The sequence below is a fragment of the Oratosquilla oratoria genome, chromosome 35 (genome assembly GCF_046742065.1).
Source record: "Oratosquilla oratoria isolate Oo_2021 chromosome 35, ASM4674206v1, whole genome shotgun sequence".
Classification (NCBI taxonomy): domain Eukaryota; kingdom Metazoa; phylum Arthropoda; class Malacostraca; order Stomatopoda; family Squillidae; genus Oratosquilla; species Oratosquilla oratoria.
The window spans coordinates 35912334-35934641 of record NC_134811.1 but is presented as its reverse complement, the minus strand read 5'-3'; positions in this window follow the sequence as shown (position 1 = coordinate 35934641).

Sequence of the window (22308 nt, the reverse complement as noted above, 5' to 3'; positions counted from 1 at the left end):
TATAAGTCTACCTCGTGTATAGGTTGACCTGTGAGTTTTGGTTGAGAAACCAGTAATTTATGATAGTCCTCATGCATAGGTTGACCCAGTTTTTAGGATAATTTTTTTTATGTTGTGCCACATAGGACACATAGGTTGACCCAAAATTTTAAGGGTAAAAAATCATGTTATGCCACATAGGGCTCATCTCAGAAATGTGTTACTAGAAAACTGTATCTAATAAAAATAAGGGTAGCTGAGCCAGAAACACTAACATCTCTATCAGCTTTGATTATCTTTGCTATATTTTTCCACATAAGTAGAACTGACATTCAGTAACTTCTCCCCTCATCTTCCTTCCATCAACAGGCGAGAAAGAAATTGACTACATTAATACAGCACAAACAGAAAACTTCTTAGATTTGTGGAAGGGCCTGAAGAGTGTTACTGATTACTTTGAGGTTATAGGTTTCCAGTTAGTGAACCTCAAGGCAACAGTTATTAATATCAAAGCTGAGAGTGTATCATTTTACGAGTACTCTTGTTTGTGGTATAAATTTTTGTATGATGTATGACTATGTACTATTTTATGTAACTCCTTGTAGGATGCTGCTGCCTCATTTCTTCACTGTTTCCCTAGTATGTCTGGGTTTCTGATTTTGTACCAAATTTTCAATGAATGGAAAACTACAACCCCACAATGGATTGCAACAATATTTGGGCTCTCCCATAGTCTCTTGGATGAATCTTTGGATTGATGTTCGTGTCATATTAATGTGGGACACTTTCAATGTTGTATTAAGATAGGACAGTTTCTCTGTCACCAGCCAATAATAGTAGGAGGGAATCAGTTGTTTGAAAATGTGGAGGAAATGTAGTTGAAGTTGATAGAGATATCTTGGGGCTGGCCCAGTCCAAAGACCAAGGGTCAACCCCTCCAGATGGAAGCAATGATGTTAACAAGTTTTGAAGTTGAATGGCAGGGAGATGATTATCTGATATACATCTTGCAGGACCACCACCTGCAGTTATGTGTCATTGGCCCCTCAAAGGAAGGCTGTAGATATATAAGCAACTGTAGGGTTGGATATCTAGGTTCTGGGTTTATGATAATAATAATAGTCATTTCTTTCCTCAAGTTTTGTTGACCAGCATCCAGAAGAACTCACTATTCTGACCCCCCCCCCCTTTCCCCACCACCACAACCACGCACACACCGACCATGGAACCGACAACACCTTCGCTGGGCCCCAAAGAAGAGGATAAACAACAAAAAAGGAAACCTGGTTTGTATCGTATGGGAGGGGAGAAATCGCGGGTGTCCAAAATGATATCTCTGCAGTGCTAGTTAAATGTATTAAAACATAATTAGCAAAAAATGAAGGAATATAACAAAAAGTCTGACTCGAACGATAACTTCGAATCAGAGCCATCTAGTGACGCCATGCCGAACCTCGATGTAAACAAACTTTATGTGACTCCAGCGACCACGAGGGAATATCACACTGCGAGATACAAAGGTGGGACACTATGAGCGTAGCTCCCCTTCCCGCAAAATACAACTAGGTAAATACATACACATGCACACATAGATGTAAGGAAATCACATGGACCAGATGGAATTGCAAATTGGATACTGAAAGAGTGTATAGACGAACTGACAGACAAATTATACGAGATAATAGACTTTTCACTCAAAGAAGGAAAGGTACCATAAGATTGGAAAGATGCAAACATAGTACCAATATATAAAGGAGGAAACAAAGAAGATCCTATAAACTTCAGACCAGTATCCCTTACAAGCACAGTAACAAAATTATGTGAAAAAGTCATCAGAAACAAATGGACCAAACAATTAGAAGAAAATAAAATAGTAAACCCTAAACAATTTGGCTTTAGAAGTGGAAGATCATGTACCACAAACTTAATATGCTTTTACTTGAGGTTAATTGAGATAATACAAGAGAGAGATGGCTGGGCAGATTGCGCCTTCTTGGACTTGCAGAAGGCATTTGACAAAGTACCACATAAAAAATTAATAAGAAAAATTGAAAAAAATAGGAGGAATACAAGGTAAGGTACTGGAATGGATGAAGGATTTCTTAATTGGGAGAAAAATGAGAATGGTACTTAGAGACAAAAATTCGAACTGGGAAGATGTGAAGAGTGGCGTCCCCCAAGGCTCTGTATTGGCTCCTTTAATGTTTGCCATATATATAAATGATATGGATGAGGGAGTAAATTGTTATGAACTTTTTTGCTGATGATGCCAAGTTACTCAAAAGGGTAAGAACAGAAAAAGATTGCAGATCGCTACAAGAAGACCTAGACAAAATATGGGAATGGAGTCAGAGATGTGAGATGAACTTCAACATTAAGAAATGTAGCATGATGAAATTTAGAAAAAAGCAAAAACAGAATATTAGGTCAATATAAAATTGGAAACAAGGAAGTCAAAAAAGTTGATTCAGAGAAGGACCTGGGAGTGATCATCTCAAGTGACTTGACACCTGATAAACATATCAATAAATTATTTGGAGAGACTTTTAACTTTTAAGATTAATGAAAGTGGCCTTTGACTAGATGGATGAAGAAATGGTAAAGAAAATAGTGGTTACACTAAGACCTAAACTAGAGTATGCTGCAACATTATGGGCACCTAGCACAAAAAAGAACAAGAAAATTAGAAAATCCAAAGAGCAGCGACAAAAATGGCACCACTATCAAATTTGACATATGAACAAAGATTGGAGAAATTACATCTATCAACACTGGAACAGAGAAGAGAAAGAGGTGATTTGTTGACCATTTACAGAATTATGAAAAGGATGGAAATTCTCGATAGAGACAACTTATTAAAATGAGACAGAAGAGAAACAAGAGGACACAAAAAGAAGCTAAAGAGGGACAGTTACAGAAGAGACCTGAAAAAGAATAGTTTCCCACATAGAGTGATTGATGCCTGGAACAAACTAAAAGGAGAAACAGTGAGTGCCATATCTATACATGATTCTAAGAATAAACTGGATGCGGAGAGATACGAAAATGGGTCGCTACGAGCATAGCTCTCATCCTGTGAAATACAACTAGGTAAATACACCAACACCCACACACATCACTTGGAGGTATGGGGCCAGTAACTGTTGCCCAGTGTTCACTCTTTTCATACAGTGCAACCATTATTTCTGTCAGGGAATACAATTCTCTCCATTCTACCAGTAGAGCCAGTCCTTTCTGTGTCCACTCATCACTCCAGAGATCCCTCTAACTACACTCTCAAATTCCAATTTACTCCTCCATTTCAACTTAGTTTCACTCAGTTTTAACATATCCATCCTCCTTTTCATATACATTGACCTCATCCTAGATATATATATATATATGTATATATATAATATACAGTGGGGGACAAAAACTTAGGTGCCAGAGTAAGAATAATAAATTTTCTCAACCAACATTATCAGGTACTTACCAGCTCTCTAGTACTTTGTTGGACACCCCTTTCGCTTGATACATTTTTGGAGACATTTAGGGACAGATGCTGCAAGATTTTGATCCCACACAGGGTCCATATTCTTCCAAATATATAGGTATATGTGAATATATATGTATATACATATATATATTTGTAAGTAGCTGGAGTCCAGGAACCATTTTTGGAAGAAAGTATATGCTGGACTCGTCGTTTGCCATTTATTCCGACGGTTTGAACCCTGTCTGGGGTTTGTCTTCAGGGTGATACAGTGGTAACAGTAGGAAATCTGTCATGCCCTAAGCTCAGTTTTTGTGTGTTACATCAAACTCTAAAACAGAGTTTGAGTAATTCATACAATCCAGAGTCTCAGAGAAGAATCGCCCCTTTATAGATACATCCAACACGCCAGGATAAAGAAAGAAGATATACAAAATCACTTAAATATTTACTAACACAACTAGTGCGATCTCAACTATCTTCCTTCTCATCGCCCGCGGTACTACAATTTGAGTAATAATGTCCCCTCCTACTTTATCGGGAGTCCTGTGTCTTCTCAGGATCACGCCACTCTCAGTGATGAATTCTTCTCTGCCATTCTTCTCCTCCTTTTCCACACTTCGGCTTATATCTTCTAACCCAGGATCTTCTTGTTGGAGTCGGATGAGTTCTTCCTTGCCCATGGCCATCCCACGGATAACTTCCTCGGCCAAGGGTTCCTCTCCCTGGCCTTCCGCTTCTCCCTCATTCATTATCAGTCTTACCTCTTCTCTTCTCCTGCTTTGGGATTCTTCTGAGGACGCGTCTTCATGGGTACGGTCGAGCAGGGGGTCTAGGTCCATTTCCCCGCGTTGCTCCTCCTCTCGCGCCTTCTTGGATTGGCTCCTGGTGACGAGGGCCACAGGATCTGCCATATCAGCTCCGTCATTCTGTGTGTGCGTCAGTTTGGGTAGGGGTTTATCTGCAGTCTTGAGTCTAATAGGGACCGATTTGCCTATGTCATTTCCTAGTAGTACATCTATTCCCTTAACGGGGATTTCTGCTACTCCTACCTCTACATCTGCTGTCTGACCTTCTAATTCCAATGATATCCTAACTAAGGGCGATGATCTTGTCACTCCTCCTGCTAGTACCATAGAGAATTGACCTATACTCTCCCCTTCTATATCCAGTATCAAGTTTGGCCTTATGATGGTGCGGGCAGCCCCTGTATCCCGAAGAGCCTTCACAGCGATCTTCTCACTCCCTTCTATTCCTATGTTAGCATCCTTCACGTAGAGCAACCACTCCGGGCTTACTTCCCTGCTACTTGTCTCGTCTATCCTGCCCTTTCCTACAGAGTTATATGCTACCTTTTTTTTTTTTTTTTTTTAAGTTTCTCTTCTAGATTTACTAGTCAGGGGAGGTTGTCATTTCCTCCCTCATTAAATTCATGGAAATAATTATCTTCACCTTCCATTGCGCTGCTCTTTTATCTAGATTTCTAATTCTTACATTTTTACTAATCTCTTAGACTTCACCACTGTCCTCTGCCCCTCTCTTTTTGACATGCTGTCTGACTTCTTGGGCCCACTCGTCCCCTTCCTCATTTCCTTCTATTTTCCACAGTAATCCCTCCCCTTCTCCTTTTTCCTTCACCCTCCCACTACACCATGAGCTTTTCCCTTCCCTATTAATACAACACAGGTACTCCCTCGTTGAGATCCACGAAAATTGTAGATTTTTCCAGAGTCCAAACTTTGTTGTCATTTCGACCAATGTGTGTGTGCGCCTGTATATATATATATATATATATATATATATATATATATATATATATATATATATATATATATATATATATATCCTCTTGGGTATGAGTTAAATTCTTTTGCAGAGCATCAGCTGCTATATGTGTAATTTATGACAGTATTGGTATTATAAAATATTATCACTCAGTCTCTTTTAGTCTGAGTAATAACAAATATTGAAAATGTTATCAAACCCATCTACAGAACCTGCAGTTATCTCAACAACATCTGCAAAAAAAAAATGTAATTAAGATAGCGAGACCTGCATTGACTTGTACTCACTTGCACCTTATGATGCCTACATAGGCATTATCATACCAAAGTGGATATATGTGTGTGTATTTATATATAAATATATGTATATATATAGTATATATATATATATAAGAGGCACATGATGTACTAAGATTGTAAGTGGCATTTTTAAAAATGGAAGAAAATTGCATTTAAAGATTTGAGTGAACAAGATCTCCCAAATTTACCATATGAATTTCATCTAGCTTATGCTATTTTAATGAGAATTTATATATATATGTATATATATATATATATACAGATTTGCAAGTGGAGTTAAAAATGACAGCATTGTGGTAGTAAATCAGTTTTTTTCTTGTATTCTTGATTTTCCTGATTAGAGTTTTGCCATTAACTAGGTGAACTAAAACTAGATCACTGTATTCTTCTATTTCTTTTCACTATTTGAGTTCAACATTTCGTCTTAATAGACATTTTCTAGAGTAAACTGAAATAACAAAAATTACATAATTACAGTAATGGTGACAATTGTGTAAAAATAAAATACACAAGAGCAGTACTAGTAAAATATGGGGGATACAATATAAATGCATACAGATATGATGACACTGGTACAAAAATGAAGTATACAAAAACATAAAAATTCAAAAGAAGAGAGTGATAAGGAAGTAAATACATACATTTAAAGGGAGGTGAGAAAAAAATTATAAGTTAGGGATGTTCAATATATATATACACATAGGCCAGGTGGTTAGACAATGCGACCTCAGAGGTCACGGAGTAAGGATGTGGGGGAGAGCTTTCTCTCTCCCCCATGGTAACTACACCCACCTAACCCCCACACACCCCGACCCCATTAGTCCGTGACCCATGCGTATATATACCGTACATCCCTAACTTGTCATTTTTTTCTCACGTCCCTTTAAATGTAAGTTGAAGAAGGACGGGAGAGGACAGAAGACAGGGGTGAATGGAGAATGGTTGTATATGGAAAATGTGATGCATGAGGTGGATTGGACGGGGGAATGGGGGGTGAGGTAGTGTGTGTGAGCAAAACTTTTTGACGCAGCCCGAAGGGATTTCACCCCGTCCTCTCCTTTATATGGGGGGACGGAGAGGGGGGGTCGCCGATTTAATGAAGTGGCCTTGCTGTGTCCTGCGACACTGCTTCTGACCCAGGGCAGTGGACAGGGTGCAGGGATGACCCGTCATCTAGGAGGTGCTAAGATGGGAGGGAGGGTGGAGGGGTGTGGAGTGTTTTCGGGGATGGAATGAGTGGGAATGTTTTTGTGCCTTGTCCTTTTTGGCTACCTCCCTGGTAAGGAGGAAAAAAGCCTTGGTATATGTATGTATGTATGTATTTGCTTCCTTATCACTCTCTACTTTTGAATCTTTATGTTCTTGTATACTTCATTTTTGTACCATTGTCATTGTATCTGTATGCATTTATATTGTATCCCCCAAAATTGTCACCATTACTGTAATAATGTAAATTTTGTTATTTCAGTTTACTCTTGAAAATGTCTTTATTAAGACGAAACGTTGAGCTCAAATAATGAAAAGAAATGGAAGAATATAGTGATTTAGTTTCAGTTTATCCGGTTAATGGCAAAACTAATCGGGAAAATCGAGAATAAGAGAAAAAACCGATTAACTATCACAATGCTGTCATTTCTAACTCCACTTGCATTACCGAAAACCTGCTCCCTTCTTTTACAAATATACATATATATATATATATATATATATATATATATATATATATATAAAACTGAGGCATGGTGTAGTAAGATCATTAGTGCTGTTTTTAAAAATCCGAGAAAAATACATTTATTGTTTTCAGACAAGATCTTGAAAATCAACCTTATGAATATGAATTTTGTCTAGTTGACACCATTTAAGGGGAGTTTAGCTCTAATACTCATTCCAAAATTATTTAATAATTTTGCTTGATGCATTTGGTGGAGCATAAAATGTAAGGTAATGTTTGAATTAAAAACTCACTGGTGTTTCTGGGCTCACTAAGCCATAAGAAAGTATATAGAATGTATGTGATCTACTATTGGATAGAGGAAGATATGAAGAAAAATACCTAACTTGGATCTTGGTGCAGTAACACTTATGACCCTACTGCGACCTGTACCTTTTATATATTTAAAAAAATAATTCTTTCACCTTATAAGAGGTTGGCTAAGTGAAGGCACATACCCATTTCATACACATCAAAACCCATCACAGTTCCTTGTGGATAAAGGTCATCCTAATCCACACCAGTCAGGTTGTTGAAGACATTACAGCAAAAGACAGTCCTTCTACAGCAGGGCATAACAGTTTGAGTTGGTTTACCTCAAGCTCCAACTGAATATTATAATTAGGCAAAATACATGTACACTTATACACATGGAGATGTGGATGATGGATAAGATTTTTTTTTTCATCCATAATAAAATGTTGGGTTGGCTTAGCTCTTAGAGGAGGGTATCAGCATGTTTGCATTGTAGTATGAGGTATAAGGTATGTGAAGGTAATATGCTTATTAGAATTTTCAAACAAAGTCCCTATTTTCATACTCAGGTAACCCAATATGTGTGTATGCTTGTTGCAGATGAGAATTTCATTTGGATAAATGAATTTATGCCTTTTTTTTATTAAGTGCAGGGACTCAAAATTAACATTAAATCAGTTTTTTCCTCCACTTTATAGGACAGTATATATGTATTATAAATAATGAAATCTGATTATGATGAATTAAGAGATTTTAGTGAGTACACTAATGATTTATGTCCCACTAAGATTCATACAGCTGTATACAGTTGACTCTCAAATAATATGAAGGTTACATTCCTAGAGAGGTTATATTATTAAAAATCACATGTAACATAATTTTCCCATATGAAATTTTGCTAATAGGAGGTTATATTCCAAGACTGAGAAGATCAACCTATTTTGGGAGTTAAGTTAAACTTTCTTCAGATGAGGTAGAAGGATGCTTAAATACAATTGCAATAGGTGATGTATATACTTCACCAAAACACTTGGGTTGAAAGAACACTAAGATCACTCTAGATGTTCAGATGATACCACATACTTTAGAATTATGTTCCTGCATAGGTGGTGTAAATGCATGTGACATCACCATAATCACCATATAAACAATGGGAATGCCTATAGCATGTGGCTGATTTGAAAACAATGCTTATGTGTAGAGTCTCCTTAAATATTATCATGCATTAAAATGAAAATGCATCAGTTATTCAGATTGTTGAGTTACATCAACAACATTGTATTTGTAAAACTATTCATGTTATTCAAGAGTCACGTCAACAACATTATATCTGTAACACAAATGTAATGGCTAAGTCATGGTCACTGTCAGATTATAATTTAAATTGATGGATTGATTGAGTAAATCAATTCACCCAGGTCTCTTGTAGGTGACCCATAACCCCCAGGCAACTGGCAACAGCCACTGGATTGGCCCACAAGTCACTCAAGAAAGTGATATTGTGTTGCTGTTGGATCTATGGACCAAGATGCATATTTGAGCTACCTCTTGTCTGTCCAGATAAAGTGGTTTGGTTTAAGAGTTGTGTTTTCATTGCCAAATATATGTTAACCGTCCATTAGTAAAAAAAAATTGTGTGCAATTATATAAGAAAAAAATTTGAGAATGATCCTGTTACACATGTTTATTCATATTTTCTCCATTTACATGTTTTGATAAGATTAGTGTGTAGTGGGGTGCTGTGTTTACATCAGCTTAGTTAAGAATATTTTTCTCAAGTGATTTTTCATTATATTCTTTAATATTGATGTAAAAGGCACAACTATCATGTATATGTGTATGATGATTTTATATCATGTAGGCATTCTGTATATACACAATATTCTGTATAAGTGTAGTTATCTTTGTGATGAGGTCATATGTTCATAGGAAATATATATGTGGCATTTTGTATGAATTGTGTACTTAAATGGCATTATGAAAGATAGTGTGTTTTATCTGTTGCATGAATGAGTTTGGTATCCATTTAAGAACCACTAGATAGTGCCAATCTTCTTTTGCTTAAGAATTATTCATCCTGTATATATACATATATATGAGACTGTGTAGTAGTGATGGATCCAACTCATTCCTGATGGAGATTTAGGTCCTCTACATTGTGGCAATTACCATCACAAACTGTGAATGGGTAGGGTCAGGGAATCATTCCAACATCTACCCAAAAGTAGTATAGTAGTACCATTTTGTTCATTGCCACTATTGGTATGGCAAAGGAAATGGTTCTGCTTTCCCTTCACTCTAGGAGCTATAATTGCAATCTTCACAATTGCGGTGGGAGTAAAGATGACTCTTCACAAGAAGGAAAAAACCCAAGGCTCTAAATATATATACATATGTATATGTGTACATATATATATATGTATGTATGTGTATATATATTATATATTTATATATATATATATTTATATATGTATATATATATATATATATATATATATATATATATATATATATATATAATCACTCATAACTTAGGACATTGTGAATTTGTACAATGTTATTTTCTAGTTTTGTGAATATTGTATATTCTAAGAAGAAAAATTAACATTATTTATTTGAATGTATCTCTTGTGGTAGCTATGTTTGAACTCACAGAGTTAGAAGGACTTTTTTTATCATAATCATAGAAGACTACAATGGTGCCTTCCCAGTTTGGGAAACAAAACAGTGTTGTGCAATTAGGTAATGTTTAAAGTGTTAGTTGACTAAAGACACTATGTAAAGACTGGAAAGGCTTGGTATCAATGAGGTTTGGTAGCTAAGGTAATAATAGTCATGGATGAATAAATGTAGGTATGAGCAATCCAAGATAAATATATGTATTTAAATTAGATGAAGTTGTCAACATTTTAAATGAATTACTCAATGTTTAGCTTTACTTCTCTATTGTAGAATACCCACGGCCACAAGACATCAAACCATGGTTGTTGGTTTCATCTGTAATCATTAAAAGAAGAAATATTATTTTGTCATCAGAAATGTATGAATGCTGGGCAGTGCAAGATTATTTTTTGTACTCTCTTTGTGGTGACTGCATCTTGTGTAAATGATGTTTGTTACAAGGCTGCTTTTGTTTTGGTACTTACTACTGACTACCTGAATATAGACTTGTGGGGTTCTTGTATATCAAGGGAGTAATTTCTTTCATTGGATTAAACCTGGGGCTACTTGATTTAATAGGATATTGATTGATCTAGGAAGTGGTGTGTATTTATTGTGTATTCATTTCTGTAAGGAAGTATAAAGTATAACTAACATAACTGAAATGTAAGATATAGTTTAATGACCTTATAGAATCCCTGGCATAGACTTCAATCAAGATAGGTTGATATACAAACAGTACAAAAGGTTAGTGCTGGAACATGCCAGTCTAGCTTGGGCAGCACCCATATAAAACAAGACACTGAAAATTACCACAAGCTGTACAAGACAACACCCCTTGACTATCTACATGCAAAGACTGGAGTCTAATACATATGCAAGTATTTCAGAATGTGTGGCATACAATACGTAGCATGACCTAGATAAAACACACTCTGAAAGACCACTCATCAACACAAAGACATGTCAAACAGCCCTTAGAACACTAGCACAACACAATACACACTGTTGTTCCACCATCCTCACTCAACCATACAAATATGAACATATACTGTATATGCACACACTTCTCGTAGACAAAGCTCTTAGTAGCCAAGACTAACAGAATTCATGTCTGTATTTACATATTTGTAGTATACAGGAAAGGAGAAATGTTCATTGGGTCCTGTCTCTTATTCTCTAACATACCCATACTCAAATTCATGTACAGCCCCAACTTAATCTATATCTTTGAGTTCCAATTATTATATTTAGATTTGAACTCGTGTATTGTTTGGGCTTGTGCTATAGCACCTTCTAAGCTATTCCACATATGCATCTATGGAAAACCATATTTCTTCACACCCTTTCGATATGTGGTCTTTCTTAATATACTTCCATGACCTCTGGAAGCCCTCGCATCTTTAATCAGGAGATCTCTTCTTTCATTGAATCTATCCCCTTTAATGACCTGAACACTATAATCATGTCACCTCTTTCTCTTTGATCTATCAAAATTGGCAGACCCAGTACCTTTAGTCTTTCCCACCACCAGTGCATAATTCCAAAAATATGCCAAACAGAATAGATGGGGTTCACCTAAGCCATATTAGAAAGATACCAAATAAAAGATTGTGTTCCTTTTTCTGTATATTTCCAACATAATAAGTTTTTCAAACACTTTGGAGCAAGTACAATGTACACAATTTTAACCACACTCAGACATGTTCTTGTAGAAATATGATTTAGTCTTGCATAAGTTAGATCACAAACCCTTTACACATCTCTGACCCTCTCTTTCTGTTTGTCTCTTCTGTCTGACCTATAATTCAGTAGATTAATTGAATTACCCATTTCTATATGTTTTTCTATTCTTTCTACTTCCTAACTGACTTTGTACCTCGTACTTTGTCACGAATGACATCATCATAATATGATCTATGATATTTCTGATTAGTTTATCTGACCTTTGGTATACTTTAAAATTAATTCTATTCTAACTTCTGATTTTGACATTATGAGTAATGCATCTTCTGTATTTGGGTGTCATTATGGCTTATCCTGCTGAGTGACATGCTAAAAATGTCATCACTTATAATATGACTTGTTCCTTCACACTCTACCTGTATTTCTGAGTGCATGTTTCTCTATTAATCCAATACACTGAACCCTTGATTTAGCAGACAAAAAAAGTGTGTCCAATAGTAACAGTGAAATTCCGGATAAAGTCCATAAAATGACAATTTGTCTGATAGGTATCCAGTAGTAACAGTCAAATACCAGACAAAGTCCATACAATTAAAATTTGTCTGATAGGTGTTTGGTAGTAATGGTCAAATAGTACCGGATAAAGTCCGTAAAATGAAAATTTGTCCGATGGGGATCCTGTACTGTACATATGTAAATAGCAGCAAATAGATTTAAGATAAGAAATGGTTCAATTTCTTCTTTATATGTAATGTACATCATTATACATATGTACTGTAGCTTTTTATTACATACGTAATACCTGTGTGCATGCCGAAACCTAACGGACAATTTTCTATGTAAGGGACTTGTGTCCAGTATCCAGTATTGGTAACGGAGGGACCTGGTTTTCAAATAATGGTCAAGGGCACTCATTTGTCCTTTAAATCGAGGGTTAAATGTACAGTACAGTACAATACAATAACCATTTGCCATTTATGGTACAGCCATTACACATCACTTAAGATATATCAACACAGGTTATACAGCAGATGACAGTTGTCCATGGACAGGCAGCTTCATACACATCTAAGCATGTATTTACAGACACCTAGTACTGGTAGCACATTGAAATGACCACAACATATCTAGGGTGGAGGACTGAAAGTTTGGTTTATTGTGTTGTATATTGTGTCTGTATTGAAATGTTTATAGTTCTGTATGCTTGTGTTTTATGTCATATTTATTTGGAGTATGTTTTTTCTTATCTACTTGTTTATGCGTTTGTATTTTTTGGGGAGGCCTGTATATGCTTGCATAGCAGATCCAAACTAGTGTGATGCAAATCCACTAGTGGGAGGTGTTGCTTAGTATGGATTTGTGTGCTCATGTGATTACTCTGGCTTATTTGTGAGTGTTGAGCATGTGGTGTGCAAGTTGAAAAGGCTGACAGGTACTGTAAAGGAAATTGTATTAAGATTTATATTCACCTTTACTGATGAGTTCATAGATATGTTGTAGAATTGATCATTTATACAGTGCTGTGGATTGGTCTTGCATTGCTCCAGCTGTTAAGTCTACATACTTAAAAAAACATTAATTTGTTATGAATTATGTGTGAGGGAATTACACTGAATAGAGATAGACTGGATGATTGGTGTCATTATCTATGTAATATTGGTGATAAACTGTGTTTGTGGTAATTTTGAACCAGAATAATGCTTCATATGAGTACCTGTCTCCAAATGATATTGACATAAACTGCATAATTTATTCAGATTTTGTACAAGTCAGTATTCCTGACTTTTCTGTATTCCAGACATTCTTGACAGATATTAAGACAAGTGATAATACTACATTTCCTCCAGTTGTAAACAGGTTCTTCCAGTTGTAAACAAGTGCCAAGTCTATTTGCTCAGAATCCTACTTTTTGTATATTTCATATATTATTATTACCAACAGCTCAAAAGTTTTATGACAATGGTAATGGTAGGTGTAATAATCTGAGTTACTTATTCAGGGTGGAGCTCACAATTATTGTATAGAACTGAAATAAGTGAAATTATTGCTGAACAAACTTGCTTGTTTAGAGCAAGTTATTTACTGTATCCTTGTCATCCCACTTTGATAAGCCCCTTTAATAAATAAAGTATTTTGGAAAGATGTTTTATTACCTGGGAAAAATGAACCCATGGCTGTAGAGGAGTTTTTCCTCTTAAAAAATATCACTTTGATCAAATTGAAAGTATTGGTCATAATGTGCAGCAAAAAATTGACCTATAGTTTCCTTTTGTTGTGGTTTCCTTTAGCTGAACAAAATTGATCAAATTGAAAATATTAGTCATAATGTGCAGCAAAAAATTTACCTATAGTTTCTTTTTGTTGTGTTTCCTTTAGCTGAACAAAATTGCTTGGCAATAGCTAGAATAAATGTATATATATATATATACCAAGGGCTTCTTCCCCTTATAAGGTAGGCAAAGTCGAAGGCATGCATCCACTCCTACCCATTCACCACCCTTGTTTCCCTCTCATTTTAGTTCCTCATGGATGAAGTGTTATCCATGTCTCCTGCCTACTGCCTGGGTCAGAAGCAATGCAGCAAGATATAGCTCCATCCCCATGTGTGAAAAATGGAGAAGACGGAAATATTCCTTTGGACTACATCAAAATATCATCCACTTGCAACCTCTTCCCACTCCCCACCCCATTACTTCCTTGCTTGCCAGACATAGAAAGGAGAGGAGATGGGGAGAATAAGTGTTGCCACAAAATGTATTAATCAGTTGAATAGTCAAGGCAGAAAAAAAAATTAACCCATGAGCTTTGTTTCAAAAGTTTACTACATTATTATTCTAGTCATCTGCTATTGCCATAGGCTTCTCTTGCAAGATAAATGTGGCTCCATAACAGGTGACAATAGTCCTGGAACTTCATGTAGATATCTACAGAAGTTTTGTTTTTCTTGTATTTACCTGAATGAGATTTAGAGAAACTTGTTTCATTCTGCTTTTTAGTAGTTCTTCAAGGGTATCAGACCTTGGCCACTATGTGATTTCTAAGTTCAAGGATTGGAACAAAACAATCTGTAGGTGCATAATAACTTTATTTAGGAAAAGAAAATCTTGTTAGTAAATTTTTTTTTGTAATGTTTTATACTACAATACTTAAACAAGACCTATGTGCATTTACCTTGTTGTATTATACGGGAAGGGAATTATGCTTGTAGTGACCCGTCTTTGTATCTTTCAGCATCAAGTTTGTTCTTAAATTCTTGAATAGTATTTGCCTCAGCCAATTTATTCCAGATACCCACCACTGTGTGAAAAGCTATTCTTTTTCAGATCTTTTCTATATCCTTTTTGAGTTTCTTTTCATGCCCTCTTGTATTTCTCTTGTCTCACTTTAATAAATCATCTCTATCTAGGACTTCCATTCCTTTCATAATTCTGTAAATAGTAGATCTCCTCTTTCTCTTCTTTGTTCCAGGATTGGTACTTTCAATTTGGACAATCTTTGTTCGTATGTCAATTTGGAGAGTGTTGGTGCCATCTTTGTCATTGCGCTTTGTTTTCTTTCTAATTTCTTTATATTCTTTTTAGTACTGGGTGTCCATAGTGTCACAGCATACTCCAATCTTGGTCTTATCAGTGTTACTAATATTTTCTTTACCATTTCTTCATCCAAGTAGTCAAAAGACAATTTCATTGACCTTAGTAAATTGAAGGTTTCTCCGACTATTTTGTTGATATGCTTGTCTGGTGACATGTCTTTGCTGATAATTACTCCTAGGTCCCATTCCAAGTTCACTTTTTTTTTTACTTCTTCTGCACCAATTTTGTATTTCCTTGATATTCTATTTTTATTTTTTCCAAACTCCATTATACTACATTTCTTGATGTTGAAGTTCATTTCCCACTTTTGACTCCATTTCCAGATTTTATCTTGGTCTTTCTCTAGTGATTCACAATCTTCTGTACTTTCTTTAATATTTTTGCATCATCTGCAAAGAAGTTCATATAATATTCCACACCTTCATCCATGTCCTTTATATATATGGCAAACATAATCAGAGCCAATACCAAACTTGTGGGACTCCACTTATCATTACTTCCCAGGTCGAGTATTTGTCTCTACTACACATTTTTCTCCCAGTCAAGAAATCTCCCATTCATTCCAATAATTTTCCTTGAATACCACCTATTGATTCCATTTTTCTTAATAGCTTTTTGTGTGGTACTTTATTAAATGCGTTTTGTAGATCTAGAAAAGCACAATCTGCCCATCCATCCATTTCTTGTGCATATTTACCTACTTGTATTTTATGGGAAGAGAGCTATGCTTGTAGTGACCTGCTTTTGTATCTTTCAGCATCCAGTTTGATCTTAAATTCTTGTATAGTTTTTGCTCTCACTCTTTTCTCACTCAGTTTGTTCCACATATCTATCACTCTGTGTGGGAAGCTATTCTTTTTCAGATCTCTTCTGTAACTATCCCTTTTAATTTTTTTTCATATCTTGTTTTTCTTTTATCCCACTTTAGTAAATCATCTCTATCAAGAACTTCCATTCCTTTCATAATTCTATAGATGGTTAGTAGATCTCTTTCTCTTCTTTGTTCCAGGGTTGGTAGTTCAAATTTGTCCAATCTTTGTTTGTATGTCAATTTGGAGTGTTGGCGCCATCTTTGTCATTGCTCTTTGAATTCTTTCTAATCTCTTTATGTTCTTTTTTAGTACTAGGTGTCCATAGTGTTGCAGCAATGTAACTAATATTTTCTTTACCATTTCTTCATCCATGTAGTCAAAGACCACTTTCATTGGTCTTAATTGAAAGTTTCTCCAACTATTTTGTTGATATGTTTATCTGGTATGTGTGTGTGTGTATTTACCTAGTTGTATTTTATGGAAGAGAGCTATGCTCATAGTGACCTGCTTTTGTATCTTTCCGCATCCAGTTTGTTCTTGAAGTCATGTATAGTTTTAGCACTCGCTGTTTCCTTATTCAATTTGTTCCAGTTTGTTTACCTAGTTGTATTTTGTGGGAAGAGAGCTATGCTTGTGGTGACCGGCTATTGTATCTTTCCACACCCAGTTTTTTCTTAAAGTCATGTATAGTTTTAGCATTCACTGTTTCATTCAGTTTACTCCAGATATCCATCACTCTGTGTGGGAAGCTATTCTTTTTCAGATCTCTTCTGTAACTGTCTTAAGTTTCTTCTCGTGTCCTCTTGTATTTCTGTCCCATTTTAGTTGGTCATCCCTATCAAGAATTTCCATCCCTTTCATAATTCTATAAATGGTTAGCAAATCACCTCTTTCTCTTTGTTCCAGGGTTGGTAAATTTGGTTTATCCAATCTTTATTTGTTTGTCAAATTGCAGTGTGGGTGCCATCTTTGTCGTTGCACTTTGAATTCTTTCTAGTTTTTTTTTTTTAAACTAGGTGTCCATAGTGACACTGTGTATTCCAATTTTGGTCTTATCAGTGTAACTAGTATTTTCTTTACCATTTCTTCATCCATGTAGTCAAAGGATACTTTCATTGATCTTAATAAGTTAAATATTTCTCCAACTAATTTGTTGACATGTTTGTCTGGTGTCATGTCATTTGAGATAGGTACTCCTGGGTCCTTTTCCAAGTTTACTTTTTTAACTTCCTTTGTACCAATTTTATATTGACACAATATTCTATTTTTGCTTTTTCCAAATTCCATTATACTACATTTCTTAATGTTAAAGTTCACTTCACTCCTCTGTATTTACCTAGTTGTATTCTACGGGAAGGGGAGCTATGCTCGTGGTGTCCTGTCTTCATATCTCATTTTATCTAGACTGTTTTTAAATTCGTGTATAGTTTTTGCACACTGCATTCTCATCTAATCTGTTTCAAATGTCTATTATCCTGTGGGGAAAGCTGTTCTTTTTCAGGTCTCTTCTATAATTGTCTTTCTTGATTTTCTTTCCATGTCCTCTTGTATCTCTACACTCTTATTTTATTAGATCCTCTCTATCAATAATTTCCATGCCTTTCATGATTCTATAAGTAGTTACCAAGTCTCCTCTCTCTCTTCTTTGCTCTAATGTCTGTTGCTCAAGTTTTGCCATTTCTATTTCCTCTGTTTATTCTATTCCTCCTTGTCATAGTTTTACTCATTCTTGTTTGTTTTTCAGTTTGTTGTTTACAAATCTATAGAAATGTTTTGGTTGATTTTTACATTTTTTATGACATCCTTTTCGTGCTTTCTGTTTCCTTCTCTGCACACCTGTACATATTCATTTCTATAATTAGTATATATTTTCCATTTTTCATTTTTTTTTTGTTTTTTCTCCATTTTATCCAAGCTTTATCCCTTTTATCTTTTAACTCTCTACATCTTTTGTTGTACCAACATTTTTCATATCCTTTTCCTTGTTTTTGTCTTGGAACATACTTTTCCACTCCTTCCTTATAAATTGTCAAAATTTTCCATTTCTCTTCTACTGCTGTTTCCTCTTTGTATATCCTTTCCCAGTCTGCCTTTTGAAAAAAAAAAAAAAAGTGTTTTTCCATACATCATTCTTCCCTTTCTATATTGTTCTTTTTTTGTCATGTATTTTTCTTCATTTAGTTCCAGTTCTACTAATATGTGGTCACTTTTACTTAATTGTGTCTTACATTCAATCTTGTCCACTATTTCAGGTTCTGATATGATTATTAGGTCTAATTTCAATGGTTCTTCCTGATTTGAATACCTAGTATTCTCTTGTATCCATTGTGTCATTGTATGTTCTATAACATCAAGTAGTACATTTCCCCATAGGTCATCTCCACCCTTCATTGTCATTTCTTCCCAACAGATTTCTTTACAATTAAAGTCACCCATTATAATTATTCTTCATCCATTATCCTATTTAGTGTTATCCTTGTATCTTCTAAGTGGTATCCAAAAGAAGAATTGAGAGTTCTGGATATAAATATATTCAGGGAAAAGAGCAGGATTAATTATCTGGCAGAAAGGAAACAGAGTGGAGGTAAAGTGTAATAGGCAGAAAAGGGCTGAATAATGAGTAAATTAAATGGACAGGGAAAGGCGAAAAATGCATGGTAAAGCTAAGAGAAATATGGAAGGTTTATCCATCTCTATACTAAGGGCTTTTCCCACTTACAAGGGAGGCAGGTAAGTCAAAAGGCAAGTACCCACTCTCATCCACCAACCTTTCAGTAGGAAAGGTATAGATGGATAATAGAAACATCAGAAGAACAATGGGTCCATTTCAAGGTTTTATATATATATATATATATTGTGTATGTTTCTTAAGACAGATTGAACATTTTTAGAAGCTCCGCCATGGGATACGAACCCTGACCCGTGCGTCGAAAATCACGAGGGCAGGACGTTAGCAACCATGCTAAAAACCCCTATTTCCTTTCCCAGTTTCACCTTCATCCACATTATCCTTGAGGAAACCTCCTTCCACTCCACTACACATTTACCTATCTCTTCACTTACTAATATAGCCACTCCTTCCCTCCCGCGCCCTCTCTTCACTCCTGATAACCTCCCACTTACACTCCCAAACTTACACTTGCCCTTCCCTTTCAGCTTAGTTTCACTCAAAGCCAACACATCCATCTTTCTTCTCACAAACATACTACCTATCTCTTCCCTTTTACTCTCATCTGTACCACATCCATGCACATTAAAAGACCCAAACCTTAGGGTGCTGGTCCGAGAACTTCCAGACCCTCTTATGCCTTTGCTTTTACTTTTAGGAATGTACCCTGTGGGGCTACAAGGAGAAGGATGCCTAGTCCCAATCCCCGTCCCTTTTTTCTCGCCTCTTACGATCCAAGTGGGAATACTTGGTGGCAGTATTCTTTTCCCCCACCACAGAAAAAGAATACTCAGAGAAATGGTACAGGACAGCAACAAGGGGTTGGGGGACAGCATAACGGAGGGGCACTCGTAGTATAAAAGTGTCATCATTTCTCTATGAACAGAGTTTTCCTCTATCATAGACAAAATGATGTGTGGCTCTGGTCCGTAGGGGCACCCCATATAGACCCTAAAGTATCGACTGCATGCTACTTTGCCACAATAACAAGCAGCCAATACCCCATGCCATGCAGAATGTCTTAAAAAAGGAGGTATAGTGATGGTGGACTGGTTGGTGAGGTTATTTAATGTTTGCTGGAGAGAAGGTAGAGTGCCGGAGGACTGGAGGAGTGCTTGTATAGTTCCACTTTACAAGGGAAAGGGGGACAAGTGTGAATGTGGTAGTTTCAGAGGGATTAGCTTGTTAAGTGTAGTTGGGAAGGCTTATGGGAGGATCTTGATTGAGAGGATTAGGAGAGGAACAGAGGGAGTAATTGGTGAGGAACAGTGTGGATTTAGGACAGGTAGAGGTTGTGTAGATCAGATTTTTGTGGTAAGACAGATATGTGAGAAAGCTATAGGAAAGGGGAAGGATGTTTTTTGGGCCTTTATGGATCTGGAAAAGGCTTACGACAGGGTAGACAGAAAGTCACTGTGGGAGGTTATCTGGATATACAGAATAGGAGGAAAGCTTCTCGGAGCTGTCAAGAGTTTTTATGAGAGTAGTAGAGCTTGTGTCAGGATTAGAAATGGAGAGAGTGAGTGGTTTGAGGTAAAGGTGGGACTTCGTCAAGGATGCGTTATGTCACCCTGGCTATTCAACTTATAAATGAATGGGGTGGTGCGAGAGGTAAATGCAAGGGTAGTGGGTCAGGGATTGGAGATGGTTAAAGAAAATGGAGAAAAGTGGGAGGTGAGCCAGCTGTTGTTTGTGGATGACACTGCGCTTGTGGCAGGATCGGAGGAGGGATTGAGGAAGTTGGTGACAGAGTTTGGGAGAGTGTGTGATAGAAGAAAGCTGAAGATAAACGTGGGTAAAAGTAAGGTGATGAGATGTACAAGGGGTGACAGTGGCAGTAATCTGGAAGTGAGCATTAAGGGAGAGCAACTGGAGGAAGTGGATAGTTTTAGATACTTGGGTGCAAATGTGGCAGGAAAAGGTGGAGTAAAGGTGGAGGTAGAATGTAGATTGAGAGAAGCGAGTAAATGCCTTGGTGGATTAAAAAGTGTAATGAGGAATAGAAGTTTGGGAATGGATGCTAAAAGGAGACTGTATGAAGGAGTGATTGTGCCAACAGCACTGTATGGAGCAGAAACATGGAACATAAGAGAGCAAGAGAGAAGGAGCTTGAATGTATTTGAGATGAAGTGTCTGAGAAGTATGATGGGGGTTACTAGGCTAGATAGAGTGAGAAATGAGGAGGTGAGGAGGAGAACAGGGGTGGAAAGGGAGTTGGGAGATAGGGTTGATGAAAGAGTATTAGGATGGTTTGGACACATGGAAAGAATGAGTGAAGAAAGACTAGTAAAGGAGGTATGGAAGGCAGATGTGGAGGGAGTGAACATGAGGGGACGTCCTAGGATGAGATGGATGGATGGGGTGAAAGGGGCTTTGGGGAAGAGGGGAATGTCTGTTGAGGAAGGACGGGAGAGGACAGAAGACAAGGGTGAATGGAGAATGGTTGTATATGGAAGATGTTGTGATGCATGAGGTGGAATGGACGGGGGGATGGGGGGTGAAGTAGTGTGTGTGAGCAAAATTTTGACGCAGCCCGAAGGGATTTCTCCCCGTCCTCTCCTTTATATGGGGGCACGGAGAGGGGGGGTCGCCGATTTAATGAAGCGGCCTTGCTGTGGATGTGCTGTGTCTTGCAACACTGCTTCTGACCCAGGGCAGTGGACAGGGTGCAGGGATGACCCGTCATCTAGGAGGTGCTAAGATGGGAGGGAGGGTGGAGGGGTGTGGAGTGTTTTCAGGGATGGAATGGGTGGGAATGATTTTATGTCTTTTCCTTTTTGGCTACCTCCCTGTTAAGGGGGAAAAAGCCTTGGTATATGTATGTATGTATATATATGTATATATATGTATGTATATATATAAATATATGTATATATATGTATATATATACATATATGTATATATATGTATATATATACATATATGTATGTATATATATATATATATATAAATATATATATATATAAATATATATATATATGTATATATATATATATGTATATATATATATATGTATATGTATATATATATATGGATAATATTATATATATATAGATGTATATATATATATATATATGTATATATTTATATATATATGTTTTTATATATATATATTTGTATATATATATATTATGTATATATATGGATATATGTACTATATATATATATATATATATATATATGTATATATAATATGTATAGATATATATATATGTATATATATATATTTATAAATATATAGGTATGTACATATATATAAATGTATATATATATATATATATATTAGTTTTAATATATATATATATATATATATATATATATATATATATATATATATATATATATATATATATATATATGCTTGTATCCACGAGGAAAATAAAGATC